This window comes from Coffea arabica, chromosome 6c, assembly GCF_036785885.1.
Source record: "Coffea arabica cultivar ET-39 chromosome 6c, Coffea Arabica ET-39 HiFi, whole genome shotgun sequence".
NCBI lineage: Eukaryota > Viridiplantae > Streptophyta > Magnoliopsida > Gentianales > Rubiaceae > Coffea > Coffea arabica.
Window position 1 is genome coordinate 34,246,375 of NC_092320.1, and position 18,245 is coordinate 34,264,619.

Below are 18,245 nucleotides of genomic sequence, written 5' to 3' on the forward strand. Positions count from 1 at the left end.
TGTATGAGATGCAAATTTATGGGTTATTTCTTGATTTGTAGTTGAAATGATGAAGTTTTATTATTTTTGGGGATTTTTCTGTTTTAATATGAACATGATGGTGTGGCTATATATGATGATTGGAAATGGTATATAATGATTCTAGAGGGTGGAAAAAGTGGAAGATTGCAAGTAATTTCTGTTTTGGAAGAAATCTGGAAAATTAGGGTTCCTTGGTTCTTCATTCTGTCCGAATATTTTGGTCCTAGATAGAGGCTGAATTGGCCTTGGATTAAAACATGAAAGTTGTAGGTAATGTTATTGTAGAGGTGTCTGCAAAATTTCAGGTCAATCGGAGTAGCGTAGAGTGAGAAAAGTCGAAATTACCTTTGCTGTCCTGGTTTTATCCGAATGTAAGAACTGCACCTGTAATTAGTGATTTTGGTTAGGAATGCTTCCGAACTGGTTATTGAGGTCTTCTGATGAAATGTAACCCTGTTTCTAAGCTTTCATGTGGCTCTGGAATTTCTGGATTTGGACTTATATAGGCTGTTTTATGATGTTTGCACTAGAATACGGTTTGTGAACCTGTTATGAGATTCTGGTATAATATGTTACATTTTTGATGTAGTTACACTCAAAATTGGGTTGAGTGGCCTTCTTCAACATTGTAGCCTCTTAAGTCTTGAATCTACCTGTAAAATTTCAGGTCAAACGGATTAGAGTATCCTGAGTTATGGACAAAACCCTCAGGACTGTTTTAGACATTAGTTTGTGTACGTTTTGAATTTTAGTTTCTGATCGTGGGTTTTTCCGTGTTGATCATGTACGAACTGGGTGATGATCCCTTCATATGAAATTTAGATCTTGGTCTCAGTTTCGAAACAGTATAAAGTACGTCGAAATCCGAGTTCCGTAGCTCCTGTTATGACCGAAACAAAAGCGATCGTCAGAACTGCCTTGTATCTGGACAGTTCTGACGGGTACTTTGGCACTCGATTTTCGTTCTGTTTTGAGTGGATTCAGGTCTTGGCCAAAACATCAAAGTTTTAGCCTTATGTCTCAGCTTTCTAATGCCTTTGGAATTTCCTGATTTGGATTTGTGATCTGGGAGTTATGGTCCAGCAAACGACCCTGTTCGTCACCCTAAGACGTAAATTTCTGGTATTGTTTTCTACAATTTTGACCTGCTTCCATTCAGATCTAGATTACAGTTTCTTCAGGAGATTTGTAGACCTTTCTCATAGCTTCAAAACAGTATCTCGCTCACTTTGATCCGACTTTCCTAGCCTAATGTTTGATCAAAACGGTTTGAGATGGCAGATTTGGCCGTTCCTTTTGCCGTTCCGCACACTTGCATGTGCCAATTTTGCCGTTTCCGTACTTGCGTGTGTCGGCTTTTGCCGTTTTGCTTGTTTTGGGTCTGTTAGTTGCCGTTTGTGATATAATGTGATAAAATCTTCTATTTCAGACAGTGGTGAGCTAGGCGGAGTCGGTGGGGCCCACTACTAGCCAACACACGAAGTGATTTCCGCTTTTGTACTACTTTTGTATTTTGAGTAAGTATTCAGGCCGCTCTTATGTGTTAGTTGCTTATGTGTTTCGACATGTATGAAGAGGGTACTTAGGCGAGGGTGTACTTTATCGCACTCGCTCTAAACCCGAATTTACGCACATATTTGTACATGACATATGTATGTGAATCATTTTGGAACTAAAACCCTTGAGCTTGTGGCTCGGGGTGATTTTGAATAATTTTGTGAAGTTTGTGAGTTTGGGGCGATCTCTTGACCTAGATGGACTATTCGAGCCGGTTAGGGCTTGGTCGAAGTCAGTCCAACCTGGTTGGAGGTCACCAAGGTTGTGAATCCGGTTCACCGAGTATGTGGACCAAGTTTGTGACCCGAGCTTGTGACTCAAGCTCAAGTTTGTGATTTCGTTCGCCCGGGCAAGTTTGTGAGGTGACTGGCCAGTGAGGGTGATACGGTGTCGGTGGGTGTACAAGTGAAGTTCTACGGACCATTAAGTGTGGTCGACGGAGTGTTGGCAAGAGATCACGCATGGCATATGAATTGGCTTTGGAGCCACCTGTATCCTTATTATGTGATGTTACTTTTCTGCTTTTGCTTTACTCTTACTATGTCACTGTTGTTACGTGAAATTTATGCTTTTACCCCTGTTTACTTACTAAGCATATAGCTTACCCCATTCCTTTTGTTTTCCTTAGCAGGGGCCGACGCGGGGACTTTTGTCACACACACTAGCATAGTTAGGTTTGATTGTAATAGTTGGACTTATAGTATGTTTGTTTTTGTTTTAGTTTTAGTGGTTTGTATAAGGACCCTCCTTAGGGTCTACATTTTGGTTTTGGTGGTAATTATAAGGATGTAATAGTGTGAGCAGGTACTTTTGGAGAATGTAATTATAACTCTTTTGGGATTGTATATAGAACTCTTTTGAATTTTCTGGGTTTTATTGTTTTAAGTTTTGAGTCCTGGCGCGAGCTAGGCAGGCGGCCCGCCGATACCCTTGGGTTCGCCCTTGGGAGAAGTGGGGTCGTCACATTTGACCAGTTGCAAGGAGCAGTGGTCTTTTCGAAGTTAGACCTTCGACAGGGATACTATCAATCGTTGATTAGGAAGGAGGACGTACCAAAAACTGCCTTTAATTCTAGATACGGGCATTTTGAATTTGCAGTCATGCCCTTTGGACTAACCAATGCCCCTGCTGCTTTTATGGATTTGATGCATAGAATTTTTAAACCCTACCTGGACCGATTTGTCGTTGTGTTTATCGATGACATTTTGGTTTATTCAAAAACCCGAGAGGAGGATAAGCAGCACCTACAAATTGTCTTACAAACCCTAAGAGAGCATCAATTGTACGCAAAATTTAGTAAGTGTGAGTTTTGGCTGGAGAAGATTTCTTTCTCAGGGTATGTAATTTCACAAGAAAGTATCTCTGTTGATCCAGAGAAAGTAAATGCAGTGACTGAATGGAAGCGGCCAGAAAACTCCACTGAAATTCGTAGCTTTCTAGGGTTGGTTGGGTACTATAGGCATTTTATTAAGGACTTTTCTAGACTTGCCAGCCCTTTAACCGATCTGAAGAAGAAAAATGGTCGTTTTGTGTAAGATACTAGGTGTGAAACTAGTTTTCAAGAATTGAAAAGAAGATTAACCATGGCCCCCGTTCTAGCTTTACCTAACGGAATTGATAGCTTTACTATTTATACTGATGCCTCGAGGGAAGGTTTGGGGTGTGTGCTGATGCAGAACAAGAATGTGATATCTTTTGCCTCTAGGAAATTGAAAGCTCATGAGCTGAACTACCCAACCCACGACTTAGAGTTAGCTGCAGTTATTTTTGCTCTGAAAAAGTGGAGACACTATCTATATGGGGTAACTTTCGAGGTTTACTCTGACCATAAGAGCCTTAGATACCTCTTCTCGCAAAAAGAATTAAACATGAGGCAGCAGCGATGGATGGAATTTCTGGAGGACTACGATTGCACCATCAACTACCACCCGGAAAAAGCTAACGTGGTGGCTGATGCCTTAAGTCGAAAGGCTCAAGTTGCGGGATTAATGATTAAGGAGTGGGACTTGTTAACATTAATTAGTGAATGAAACCTTTGTCTTGGCAATAAGAAGGTGATTTTTGATAACATTAGAGTGACATCCACTTTATTGGAGAGAATTAAAGAGGCCCAGAAGGAAGATTTGATGGTACGAAAATGGGGGAAAAAAGTGGAAAAGGGAGAAACGTCTGATTTCAATCTAAGTCTCGAGAGAGTTTTGAAGTATCGCAATCGAGTGGTGGCACCCAAGGATGAAGTATTGAAAAAAAAATCTTGGAGGAAGCTCATCAATCAAAGTATACAATCCATCTAGGTAGTAGTAAGATGTATCAGGACTTGAAAGGGGCCTATTGGTGGGACAACATGAAAAAGAAAATTGCCCAATACGTGCAAACTTGTCTCATCTGTCAGCAAGTTAAGGCAGAACATCAAAAACCATCTGGATTGTTACAACCCCTTGAGATACCCGAATGGAAGTGGAAAAACATTACAATGGATTTCGTTTCGGGTTTGCCATGAACACAACGAGAACATGATGCAGTTTGGGTGATCGTCAATCGATTGACCAAATCGGCCCATTTCTTACCGGTAAACATGAAGTATTCCATGGATAAATTGGCTCAATTATATATGGATGAGATTGTAAGACTACAAGGAGTCCCTGTGAGTATCGTTTTGGATCGAGATCCTTATTTTGTGTCTAAATTTTGGCAAAAATTTCAAGAAACCTTGGGGACCAAGCTCAACTTGAGTACCACTTATCATCCCCAGACGGATGGACAATCGGAGCGAACTATTCAAACCCTTGAAGACATGTTACGAACTTGCATCTTAGACTTTGGGGGCAATTGGGGCCAACATATGTCTTTAGTAGAGTTTGCTTACACTAATAGTTACTATTCATCCATTCAAATGGCACCGTATGAAACCCTCTACGGACGGAAGTGTCGCTACCGATTTATTGGGATGAAACAAGGGAAAGAAAGGTTCTAGATCCAACAACTATTCCTTGGATGGAGGATGCACAAGAAAAGGTTAAGTTGATCCGTCAAAGACTCCAAACAACTCAAAGTCGACAAAAGAGCTACGCGGACAACCGAATGAAAGATTTGGAGTTCGAAATTGGAGACCATGTTTTCCTTAAGATCACGCCACTACGAAGTGTCACTGCAGGTAGAGGAAAGAAACTTCAACCTCGGTTCGTAGGACCTTATACGATTCTTCAATGAGTTGGGAAAGTGGCGTACCGACTCGAGTTGCTGCCAAGTTTATCCCGAATTCCTGAAGTTTTTCATATCTTGATGCTCAAAAAGTATTACCCCGATCCAACTCACATCTTACAACCGGAGAAGATTGAGATAGATGAATCACTCACCTATGAGGAGAAACCTGTACAACTACTCGACCAAAAAGTTAAGGAGCTGAGAAATAAACAAATCCCTTTGGTGAAGATCTTGTGGAAAAATCACGAGGTAGAGGAGGCGACCTGGGAGATGGAAGAGGAGATGCAAAAGAAATACCCAAGTCTATTTACGAATCACGGTAAGAAATTTCAAGGATGAAATTTTTTTAAGGGGGAGAGAGTGTGAGAACCTAAAATTTTCTTATTTTCTAGACATTATTTTATTTATTTGCACACATTTTCTATATTTTCTTTATTATGAAAAATTTCTAAATAATTTTTATGAATAAATATAGTTTTTAAATTATTTTTCCAATATAAGTTAGTTCAAGAGATATTAGGAGTGTATATTGGACGTGGGACCCGCTAGTGCGTTAAGTGCGATAAATTCGGTCAATTAGGTTAAGTTTTGCATAAATGGATTAAATTACTAGGTGTTAGGAGATAATTAGAGTGTATTTAGATGGTTTAATTTTGGAGAGACAAAAGGATAAGTTTAAACCCAAATGGTGTCATGTGTCACTTTCTTATTCAAACTTGGACTTTGACCATCTTACTCTACCTTTACCAAATATCAAAATTGACCCAAAATTTATCTTCATTTTCACTATCTTGGCCGAGCTTCATAGGGAGGAAAAAGAAGAGAAAGCTTCAACTACTTCTTCCATTTCTTGCACAAATCTTGTGATTCAACCACCAAAACTTTAAATCACTCCATAAAAATCCTTTGCTAGGTAGGATTAAAGAAGGTGGTGGAGTTGTTTTGGAAGAGGGAACCCTAAGCTACTACCTTTCTTGAGGTGTCAAGGTATGTTGTGTAGAAACTCATTGTTTGTTCCTAATAATGATTTATTAGTGACTTGTGGTAGCTAAATAAGTTGTTTTGTAGAAGATTTCATGGATTAAAGTGGAGTTAGATAAATTTCTGATTTTTTTGGGGATTTTTCTGTTTTCATATGATGGTTATGGTTGACCTTGGATTGATAGCTCTAAATTGTGTTAAATAGAGCCCTTGTGCATTAATTGCGGTTGTTTACAGAAAATTTCAGTAGTGTTATGAAAATTTCAGTTTTAGGGCTTCTAATTAGGGCTTTCTTATGGATGGTTGTTGAGCTTCTAATTAGCTAAGATTGAGGGGCATTGTAACCCTAATGAGGTGTGTTGAATAGCCTATGATTTGTATGTGTACTTGTGGTTGTTTTGGATGAATTTAAATGGTTGTTTGTAGGCTGGAAAATCTGAAATTATAGGGGAAATGCTGTCCAAATGTTGAGGATATTGGATTCTTGTGAGTTTAGGTTGAGGTTGGATAGAAATGAAAGGTTTTGGGGTTTGTTTCTACTTTTAGCCCTAAATGTTATATATTTTCCATTCCAACTATATTTGGTTTTGCCTTGACAGTTCATTTAAGAGGTATTCGATTCGTGTTCGAGTCTCAATTGTGTTTTCTTGATTGTTATAGGGTGTGCTGGTGATCTGAGGCTTACGTCAGGCGAAAACTTGTGAAATTGCTTTGTTTGACTTGGTGAGTGTACTACTCACATGATTGTTATTCCGTGGCTTTATTGTACTTGAAATCTGTGATTGGACTACTTGTGATTTCTGTTTATGCTAGATGAGACGAGGGTATACTTTACCACTCTCGTATTCTATGGCTTATTTGACTGTTTACTGTATCACTTGGAATTCTCTTGATTGTACTTGATTTGGTATCGTTTGAACGAGTATCCAACGACCTTTACTGTTAACTCTGAGCTCAACCTCACTGGTAGTCAATTGACTCGCACCAGCAAGGGCTTGGTTGAGGGAAATTGACAAGCCATGGGGACTGTTTGGAGATCTTTGGGTATGAGACTCTTGATTCCGGTATACTCGAGTATTACCATTTCTATTCTGATTGGTGTTCGGGCCCGGTAAAGGGTATGTGTGGTGGACGGAGATCGGAGTAAAGTAGGGTCTACGGTAATGGTTACTCTTAAGCATTGACAGAGAATCAACAAGGTGAGATCAAGTACGGCAAAAGAGGAAGAGGGCTCTTGAGAGCCGTCCGTATCCTTTCTCTCTAAATGATGTACGATGGTTGTTCCTGTTCATTTGATGAATGTATTTGACATAAGTAGCATTGTATTTTGGTGATCCTTGAATGCTTGAGTGATGGTACCTCATTGGGCGAAAGCTCACCCCGTTAACTTTGTTTTCCTTACAGGGAACCATGTTTTGGACCAATGATCATTTTGAAGAATGAATTGAGCTAGTATAAATACTCTTTGGTATAGCTCCTCGGGAGTTGGAAAACCCTAAATGTACCTTGATCCAAATATTTCTCTTTTGATTTGTAAATTACAAATGTATGTACATAAAACTGTTTAATCATGTTCATGTATTATATTTGGCTTGAAAATGTTCCTTCTCTAGAGTTATATAACATTATCTGTATTCGATTGGGTTTTCGGTCGGATTGTGACGTGGCAGTCACTATTCACTTTCAGTTTCGATTTTCGTTTTTCCGTTTTGTGATTGTTGAATCGTTTAGCAACACTAATATATATATTTCAGAACATTTTAGTTTGTGTATTACCGTTTTGGTAGTCCTGGCGAGAGCTGGCAGGCAGTTCGCTAACCCCTTTGGTACGCCTTAGGGGAAGGTGGGGTTATCACAGAATATCCTAAACGATTCAAGTGATATTCGTTCTCAAATCCTTACTCAAGTCGCACTTACATCTACCTAGCCCTAGAGTATAAATTTGGGCAGCACGCCCTTTGTGTTTACTTATTTTCTAGCCATTCATGGCTTCATTATTTTTCTCAATTCAGTCCCAAAACACACACAAGCAATGTTACGAACATAGCCCTTCAATTAGGCTCCACAATCATCCAGTTACAAAACAAGTCTAACAAAACAACCAAAAATCAGTTTTGAGGACAAAAGCTAAACAACAGATTTGACATCTTATAGCATTTTAGTCACAACTGGAGCTACGTTTATTGGATTGAGGTACACTTTATATTATTTCGAAGCTAAGACAAAGGGTTACAACTTTCATGAAGACAACTCAACCAGTTCACAGTTGATCCAGGTCGAATTTACAAAGTTCATTGTCAGTCTGGTTGTCAGCACTGGATTTAAATGGCAATAACTCAGGCTATACAATTCCGTTTGAGGCGTTTTTAGATGCATTGAAAAGCTAAAACATAGGGCTAAAATTGTTGTGTTTGGGCAATGGCTGATTTGATACTGATCAAGGTGAAAAATGAAGCCCAAATTGTGAAATCACAAAACTGTCTGTGAAATGAGGCTTTTGGCAGTCACGGGTATTTCAGTCATTTAACATGTTATAGTATTCCGATTGAGTTGACATTTTACAGGAAGCTAGAAAACATCATTTTCTACAACTTTCATGTTTTGACCTAAGCTTGATTCGGCCTCTAACATGGGCAAATTACACTGGTTAGAACAAAGCAAATTCCACTATCAAAGCTGAAAATTCAACTTTTAAGGCTAAAAATCACAATCAAGCCACTAATCACCTCACAAATTCCATATCCAAACCCATTACCAACATTTGAAAGTTAAACAACATATTTGAGGCTTAAAATTATCAAACCCTAGCTGAAATTTCATGAATCACCACCAAAACTACAAAATCTTCCATAAAACCTACTACAAACAAGCATAATCTCATTCAAGTGCAAGATTAAAGAAATAGAGTAGCTTCTTGCCGAAAGTACCTTCAAACCTCAAGAAAGATGGAAGCTTAGTGCTTTTCTTCCAAAAATCTCTACACTCAAGTCCTTAATCTTTCCTAGTGAACCACTTTTATGGAGTATTTTCCAAGCTTGTGGATTGAAACTCAAGATTCAAGCATGAAGTTGGGGTTGAAGATGAACTTTTCTCTCCTATTTTTCCTCTCAAACTCACGGCCAAGATGGAGAAAAAGTGCAGGAATTTTTGGTTCAAAACAAAGTTAAGAAGATAGGAAAGTTTGTTGGTCAAACTTGGTTGGCCAACACTTGTCAAGCCGTCATTGGTCCTCATGTTTTTTTTCTTTCTTCCTTTTCTTTTGGTAAAAAATGGTGGCTGTTTAATAGGATATTTTAGGAGTGATTAGCTGAAATAAAAGCAAGGTGATTAAGGTAATAAAGTAGTGTTCAAGTGGTGTACTCACTCGGTGACAAACGGCACATGTTGGTTCGTGTCCTTTTTCCTTAACTCACACGTACTAGGGTTTTCACTTATAATTCACTAACTTATTATTATTACTTCTAATCACACATTTTTTCTTATCTAAAACTCACTCTTAACCACAAAATTTAGTACAAACTCCGTATCGATTATTCACACTACCAAAAGACGTAAAACCCCGTAGAAACCCTAATTTACCCTAACGATGAAAGTAAAGGAGAAATTCTTAATTCTATTCTTTATTCCAACTATTGAGGGAGTAAATAAATAGTAAAAAAATATTATAAAGTAATTTAATCAAAATAAGAGGGAATTTTAAGAAAACATGAGCGAATTTTCCAGTCGTCACACTCTCTCCTTCTTAAAAGAATTTCGACCTCGAAATTCATACATGCATTCATAAATAACTTTGGATATTTTTCTTGCATATCCGTTTCTAGCTCCTAAGTCTCACCGTAGCCAAAATTTAGCTAAACAATGGAAAACACAAATCATACCTTCTACTTCCTTCGATGGTTCAGGTACTGCCTGTTGGTCCAAGGCGTACACTCTAACTGGCACCCTTGGCCTAATCCTTCCTACATTGGCTTGTTCAAGGTTTAGATGTAACCTGCACGGGCAAGTTGCAAGCTAGTGCTCAGCACTACCACAACATAAACATTTTCGTGCCTTTCGCTAACAATTATTCTCAGTATGATTGGTCTTCCCACAGTACCCACAAGATACTCAAGGGGCTGAGGTCTGACCTCCTTGCGAGGCACCTCTCGCTTGCCCCCTCCCACCTGGGGCTCCTCTAGGAGTAATTTCCTTAGGTGTCCCCAAAATTTTCTCACCTCCATCTCCTCGATCCACCTTAGAGAGTGGCATATTTAGATCACATTGTTCCTGCCCTTGACTTCGACCAGATGCACCTCTCCTTTTTGCATGAAAAGCCCTCACTTGTGCCCTAGCAATTTCTATTCTCTGGGCTTTCTCCAGAACCTCCGTAAAAGTATTAATTTGTGCCGCCGCTAAGGCCTCCTGTTTTCCCACATTTAGTCCCTGGACAAACCTCCTTACCCTCCTTTGCTCCGTAGATATCAATTCGGGAGCAAACTTAGATAGTTTCGTGAACTGAGTCTCATACTCAGATACACTTAGAGTTCCCTGACGGAGTTTAATAAACTCATCCTCCCTCTTCTCTTGAACTATCGGCGGCAGATATTTCTCGTTAAACTCCCGCACGAAATTTAACCAGGTCCTGGCAGTTCCCTCTCTCTCCCATTTAGCCTGAATCACGTTCCACCAAGCCCTAGCTGGTCCTTCAAACTGAAATACAACGAAATGCACCTGCCTATTCTCCATATAGTTTAAGGCAGTGAAAATATTGATCATCGACTCTAACCACCTCTCAGCTGCCTCAGGGTCCGGCCCTCCCAGGAACTTAGGAGGGGAAAACTTTTAGAATCTCTCTAGAGTCCTATCTTGCCCTGTATCGAGATCCCTAGGTTGATTTGTCGCGCCCCACTTTTTGAAATGTGTGAGAGTAGTGTGTGTGGTGTGTGTGAACGTGTGTAGAAGTGAAAGAAAAGACCGTGGGGTTGTGAAATGCGACGGTTTTGGTCAAGTAAAGTTCAAAAGGGTTTTTTGTATGAAAAATGGAGTCGCCACTTGGTATAGAGTTAGGGTGTACCAAGTCACCCAAAAAATGATTTTTTGTTTTTGAACGAAAAAGTAAATAAACCCTTTTAAAGAACTTTTAGGTCTACGCAACCAAAGAAAGGGATCGGGGGTCACATTTGATAAGGGAGAAGGCAAAGGCAAAGCCTAAGGCACTCCCTTACCCTAGCAAGAGCTAGTTGCGTGACTTAGCCCCACTTTTCCTAATTTTCTACCCAAGGTATGTATCGCATGTTGGACATGACTAATGGATGCGACAAGGAAAGAAAAATGCAATCCTAAACCTAAAATGTTTCTCATGAGGCTTTTAGGTCCCAACCACATGAATTGTGGTGGCCAATAAGGAAAGCTCTCATGGTAGTCGTGATTAATGCAAGTGAGGACTCAAGTGCAAGTGTGCAAGTGTGAGAAAATAAAGGTGTTTGTGTGTGCAAATGAATGAAAATAGGGTATTAGATACGTATAAGTGCAATTTGAGTGCCATTTGTGAAGTAGAAAAATAAATGAGGGATAGGAAAAAGGTGGTGAGAAAATGGATTGAGAAAAATCTAAATAGTGAAAAAATGTGGCTAAAAGAGTGAGGAGGTGATATAAAAAGAATGCAAGTGTATGACCCTAAGGGAATGCATCAAATCGGGCACGGGAAGGACTCCTAACTTTACGACTTTGATTTTCCCTTGGATTAGAAGGAAGAACTAGCGTGTTAAGGCTATTTTGTAGCCAAACTCGCTCGTTTCCCTTATCAAAAGGGGACTCTCAAGCAAATGTACCCTATAACTAGCATGAGGATGCAAAAAGCTTAAAATGAGAGGAAAAGGATTGGAGGAGCATGCCAAATGATAAAAACTAAGAAAAATGCATGAAATGTAGTGAACATGCAAATATGCACTAACAAAAGGGGGACGACCTATTGGGTCTAGCGTTGGACTAGCCCATTCTATGAATTCCTACTAGCGTTGGACAAGTGGAAACGTACATTCATCCATCACATTCATTCATGGCTATGGAAAGCGAGTAGACATGTCAATCACACATAGCACATAACAATTAGCATGCTCGACTAGATGCAAGAGCCTAATAACGCAAATTAACACATAGCAACAAAAAGTAAGCAATCAAGCTAATGGACCTATTACATTTGCTAGCTAGGCACACGTCTTCAATAGGTCTTCATCAAATGCTCCTCCAAGCCCTATCTATTACAAGCCAAGAGGTGTACACATACCCCATTAAAAGAATAACTTAATAAAAGCAAGAGTAAATGAAATAAAGGAACTAAAGAAAGGTAAGAAAAGCAAATTAGACATGCAATTCTCACTTAGCACGTTGGATCACATAGGAGAGACAAAAAGAAAAAAGAAATTAAACCTCCCTTGGAATGGTGTCCAAATGAAAGAAAAATGGCTTCAAAACAATAAAAAGGTCAAGGTACCACTTTAATTGAGAAGAACTGAAAGAAATGCGCAAATACAAAGCTCACTTGATCGTAAAGCTCCTAAAGTCATGACTTAAGTGCAATTGAAATAAAGCATAGTAGTCAATTGAAGTAAACAAGCAATGAAGTTTTAAAATTAAAAGCTACGAAGGATCAAATTGAAAAAATCATTCAATTGATTGGGTCATAGTAGAACAAGGGGGACTTGGGGGGCCAAACTGCAATTTTTAGAAAGATTTTCATGCAAAGCATGCAAATGCTACGAAGGGAATGTTTCTACAACATTTCTTATGCTCTTAAACTTCAGCAACTTTGCCCGGCAAATTCGCACAACCATCTCACCAAAACCCAACCTCAAACTCCTACCAAACTTATCATGCTTGCAAGAGCCAGAATGAAGAAGATTTTCATGCACACTCCATGCAAGTAACGTGGGAAAACATACAAACAAGCCTCTGCAAAAAAAAGGTTTCAGCAATTCTTTAAGATTTTAGCACCATTCCAGCCGAGACTTTCTTCTTAGTTCATCATGCAAACATGTTCACCAACTGCCAGGATTTTAACTATCAATCATTGACTAAACATGCAATTTCATTGCAGGATTAAAACAAAAATTGAAGCTGACCATCAAGGGTAAAAACTAAACAGCAAAACAGCAATAGAAAAAGGAAAAAGTGCTGCAAGTTTTCTGCAATATTCCAGCCGTGGCTTTCTATATTTAATCATGCCAAAAGCTCGCCAGTCAGCCAGATTCCTGTTATCAAAACTAACTCCAATGCACATGAACTTGTCGCAGGAATGCAGCCAAGCATTCGAGATACCCATCAGGGGCGCAAAGAACTAAACAGCAAAAGAAAAGGAAAAAATGCAGCAAAAACTCTCTCTGCAGATTCTCATTCGCAAGCTTCATTCACGGGCCTTTGGCAAACAAAGTATATACAAAATCTTCGATCCATCTCCACTCAAAAACAAAACAAATGAAAACTAGGATCATTGGCTATATAGAAAAATTCAACAACCGAGAGTGCACCTGCTGCAACCTTGGCAGCCACAACTCATCTGAAGTTCACACGAAAACCTTTATAGCTTCGACCAAAACATACAACCTCATCATTAAACACTTAGGCACAAGACTTAACTAGCAAAGGGATTCAAAATTTCCAGCAAAACACACCTAAACAAGATGCAAGAAATTGATGGCCTTTAGATCTAAGCTCCCATCAAAAGATTCTGAACATAATCTTAGTAGCAAGCATATTCATGATATCCCAGTCAAGCAACGCATACAACAAACGTTAAACAAACTGCCACTTCAACCACCAAGGTGCAAAAACCATCAAAAGCAAGATTCGGAACAACAAAATACAGAAAAATCAACGTCCAAAAAAATAATAAAAAAAAGACATGCAATCCTCTTGGCAGAAGTTTTTTTTCGGCAAAATCTGATGCTCTGGCCACAGCAATCTCAATCAGCACATAAAAGCATATGTGTTCAACAATTGTGGACAATCACAGAAAAATGGCAGTAACCGATTCACAGAAACATGCTTGGGGTTGGGATTTCTAGTGTTTGCACTTGAAGAGGAAAAAAAGAAAAATGACTTACAGAGCTCTTGTTTAGTGAAATTCTGCAAACGATGACGGTTGGTTCCAGTGATGGTGGCGGCGTTCCGGCAGTTGAGCAGGCCTTTGGCCACTTGCTGGTTACGCAGGAGAAGAAAGGTGGTGGTTGTCGGTGACTGCGATGGGGTTTGCACGCAATGTGACGACGGCGGACAGCAGCAGCGGCAGGTACAGACTAGAGGTGGCTTGGGCATATAGCGTGAGGAAGAGAGGAGATCTGTGGTGGGTGGCGGCGTTTGTCCCTCAGCTCCTCGTCGCCTCTCCAGCCTTTTTCCACCTTACCCATAGCTCTTAGTTTCTCTTTTTTTTTTCTTTTCCTTTTCAGCCGTCGCCCTATCCCTCCGTCCTTGCTCTCTCACGCTCTCTCTCGTTTCTCAGTTTTTCTTAGCCGTCAGTGTTCTCCTTTCTTTTCTTTTTGCTGTGTTTCTATCTCCCTGATTCCCTCTCTATTTTTCTCCCTGTCGGCTGCTGCCCTCTCTTATTCTCTGAAACTCTCCAGCCGTCACTTTGTTCTGATTTTTCTTTTGCCGTCTTCCAGATTTTGCAGCCGCCACCTCTCTCTCTCTGTATGCTCTCCTCTAAAGCTGTGTTTTTCTGTTCTATTTATACCAAGCTAGCAACCCTAAAACCCTCAGCTATCCTCTCCAAAATTGCAACCAAAGGGCTGCCCAAGCCCTTCTTTGCAAGCTGCGAAAAAACGCAGCTTGCAAGTCGCGTATCCTCTTTTTTTTTTTTATTAATAAAAACAAAATTGATAATAATAAAAATAAATAACAAAAACAATTTAATTAACATTGGGTTAAAAATAAATAAACTAGAAACAACAAAGTGCAATTTCCAATTCCTTTTTTTTCATTTTTCATTTTCATCGTTTTTTACTTTTCTTTTCTTTTTCACTTTCAAGAAAGTATTGAATTTAAGTTAGAAACGACTAAGTCATATTTTTTGAATGCTTTTTCTTTTTCTTTTTCCTTTTTTCAAGAAATTCTATGCTAAACTTAAAAATAAAAAATAAAACAAGAAACTAAAAACTAAAAGACGAACACGACAAATAAAAAACTAAAAATGAAATTACACCAAAAATTTGGTGTCTACAGTTTGCCCCTCTTTGTCTGAGTTTTGAAAAAACTTGAGACAAAGAAGTATACACCAAATACTTACCTGTGTTATTCGGCTGCAATGGACGCTTCTGAAATGAGGACTGACCTCTTTAACAACAATTTTTTTTTTGAAATGGGATTGACCCAAACAGGAAATTAAAACGGGACTGACCCGAACAGAAATGTAAATGGGATAGACCCAGATAAAAATGTAAATGGGATAGACCCACGGGATAGACCCGGACAGGAATTTAAATGAGATAGACCCACGGGATAGACCCGGACAGAAATGTAAACGGGATAGACCCGAACAGAAATGTAAATGGGATAGACCCACGGGATAGACCCGGACAGAAATGTAAACGGGATAGACCCGAACAGAAATATAAATGGGATAGACCCACGGGATAGACCCGGACAGAAATTTAAATGGGATAGACCCACGGGATAGACCCGGACAGAAATGTAAACGGGATAGACCCGAACAGAAATGTAAATGGGATAGACCCACGGGATAGAAATGTAAATGGGATAGACCCACGGGATAGACCCGAACAGAAATGTAAATGGGATAGACCCAGACAGAAATTTAAAATCATGGGACTGACCCGAATAAAAAACTTAAAATCATGGGACTGGCCCGAATAAAACCTAAAATCATGGGACTGACTCGAATAAACATAAAATCATGGGACTGACCCGTATAAACATAAAATCATGGGACTGACCTGAATAAGCTTTTAATCATGGGACTGACCCGAATAAGCTTTAAATCATGGGACTGACCCGAATAAGCTGTTAATCATGGGACTGACCCGAATGAAATGAAAATCATGGGACTGACCCGAATAAAACTTAGAATCATGGGACTGACCCGAATAAAATTCAAAATCATGGGATTGGCCCGAATAAAACGAAAATCATGGGACTGGCCCGAATAAAACGAAAAACGAAAATCATGGGACTGGCCCGAATAAAACGAAAATCATGGGAATGACCCGAATAAGCTTTAAATCATGGGACTGACCCGAATAAGACGAAAATCATGGGACTGACCCGAAAAATGAAAATCATGGGACTGACCCGAAAAATGAAAATCATGGGACTGACCCACGGCTAGCGGCGGGGGAAAATGAAAGGCGCACTAGTGGGACTGACCCAACGGCTAGTGGCGATGAAAATAAAATGCACACTGGCGGGACTGACCCACGCTCCAGTGGCTGTGAAAATGAAATGCACACTGGCGGGACTAACCTCACGCTCCAGTGGCTATGAAAATGAAATGCTCACTGGCGGGACTAACCCACGCTCCAGTAGCGATGTAAAAATGAAATGTCTTGACAATCGGACAGTGGAATCAAACCCGAGCCTGCCGTGATGAACTTGATTTGATTTTTGATTTTTTGATTTTTTGATTTTTGATTTTTTTGATTTTTTTGATTTTTTGATTTTTTTTTTATTTTTTTGAGAGAATTTTTTCAAAATAATTTGCCCTAGTGTCGGGTCCATTTTTCCCTCCTTCTTCTTGCTTCTCTTTGCAGTATCGGCCTTCCGCCTCACTGGATGCTTTTCGTCATTTTGAACCATGAATACCTGCACAGGGGGGCTTAACAAAGCATGACATGCACTTAAATTCCATGAAAAGTGTGACGCCCCGAAAAAAAAGAGTGTGAGAACCCGTAAAAATCCTAATATTTTCCTAGGGTTTTAGTTCCTTTAATTGCATAATTTTTGCATTTCTGGCTTAGAAATATTATCTGGGTGGATTTTTATGAGCAATTATAGTTTTAAGATGATTTTTCTAGCATTGGAGAAATTTTAGAAAATTAAGAGTAAATAGTGGACGTGGGACCCACTAGTGCGAAAAGTTTGGAAAAATTCGGCCAATATGGTTAAGTTTCGGATACTGTGTAAAATTTATCGGGTGTTAAGAGATAAGTAGAGTGTGTGAAGTGATTGATGTGAGAGAGAATAGAAAGATAAGAATGCATTTATGGAGGTGACAAGTGTCACCTCCTCATTGGTTGAACTTTAAGAATTACTATTCACATTTTTGACTTTTTTGACCAAAGGATTAAATATCCAAAAATTCACCAAAAATCACCATTTTTTCTTCTCTTGTTGGCCGTCCACCTTGAGCAAGGAAGGAAGGAACTTTCTTCAACATTCAAGCTTCTACTTGGTGCAAATCAACCAAAAACTTTGGTTACAACCAATTCCACTCCATACAATCTTACCTTTTAGTGATAGTGAGAGCTTTAGTGAAGTTTATTTGAAGGCCTAAGGTGGTCAACATCCCTCTCTCTCTTGGTTCTTGGTAGGTGAAGCTTGAAACACCCTACTACATCTAATAATGCTTATTTGGTGCTTAATGGGGGCATGAGTGAAGGAATATATGGTTTGTTTCTTGATTTGGCTTGTTTTGGTGAAGTTTTTATTTTATTGGGAATTTTTCTGGTTTAATATGAAATGAATGTTGTGGCCATCTTTGATGATTGGCAATGGACTATAATGGCTCTAGTGGGTGTGAAATGTGGATAAATGCAACTAATTTTGAATTTGGATGGAAAAATGGAAAGTTGGGGTTCTTAAATCCCCAATTCTGTCCGGTTTTGGATCATAGGGTTAGAAACCGAATTGGACTTTGCTCAAAACATGAAAGTTGTAGGTATTGATGTGTTTGAAGTGCCTGCAAAAGTTCAGGTCATTTGGATGAGTGTAGAGTGAGTTATGCCGTTTTTACTGTAGCTGTTCTGCTTTGATCAGAATGCGAAAACTGCGATAGTAATTGGACATTTTGACTGGAATTGGTTTGGATTTTGAAGTTGGTGTCTTCTGATGAAATGTAGCTGAATGTCTTAGCTAACATATGCCTTTGGAATTTCGGCATTTGGACTTGTATGGACTGAGATATACCGATTACAGTTTTCTGCGTGTTGCAAACCTGTTTTGGGAATTCTGGTATAGTATTTCGTATTTTTGACCTAGTTGGGCCAGGAACTGGATTGAGTGACCTTCTACGTTGTTGTAGCCCGGTTTCATAGCTTCGAAACGGTGGGTCTTACACCCCCAACCGATAATTGTAGTGAGAGTTGTGCCATTACCGCATTATGACGTCAAAACTGTTTTTCTGGTTTTGAGCTTAACCTTCATTTCCGGGCTTTTCCCTAGCTTGACTTGTCTTTGTACTACTTGGAGCTTGCTGAATGGATATTAGATGAACTTATTTGTGTGACTTTGGGACTGGTTGAAGTAATAATGAAGCCATGATGGCTGGAAAAGTT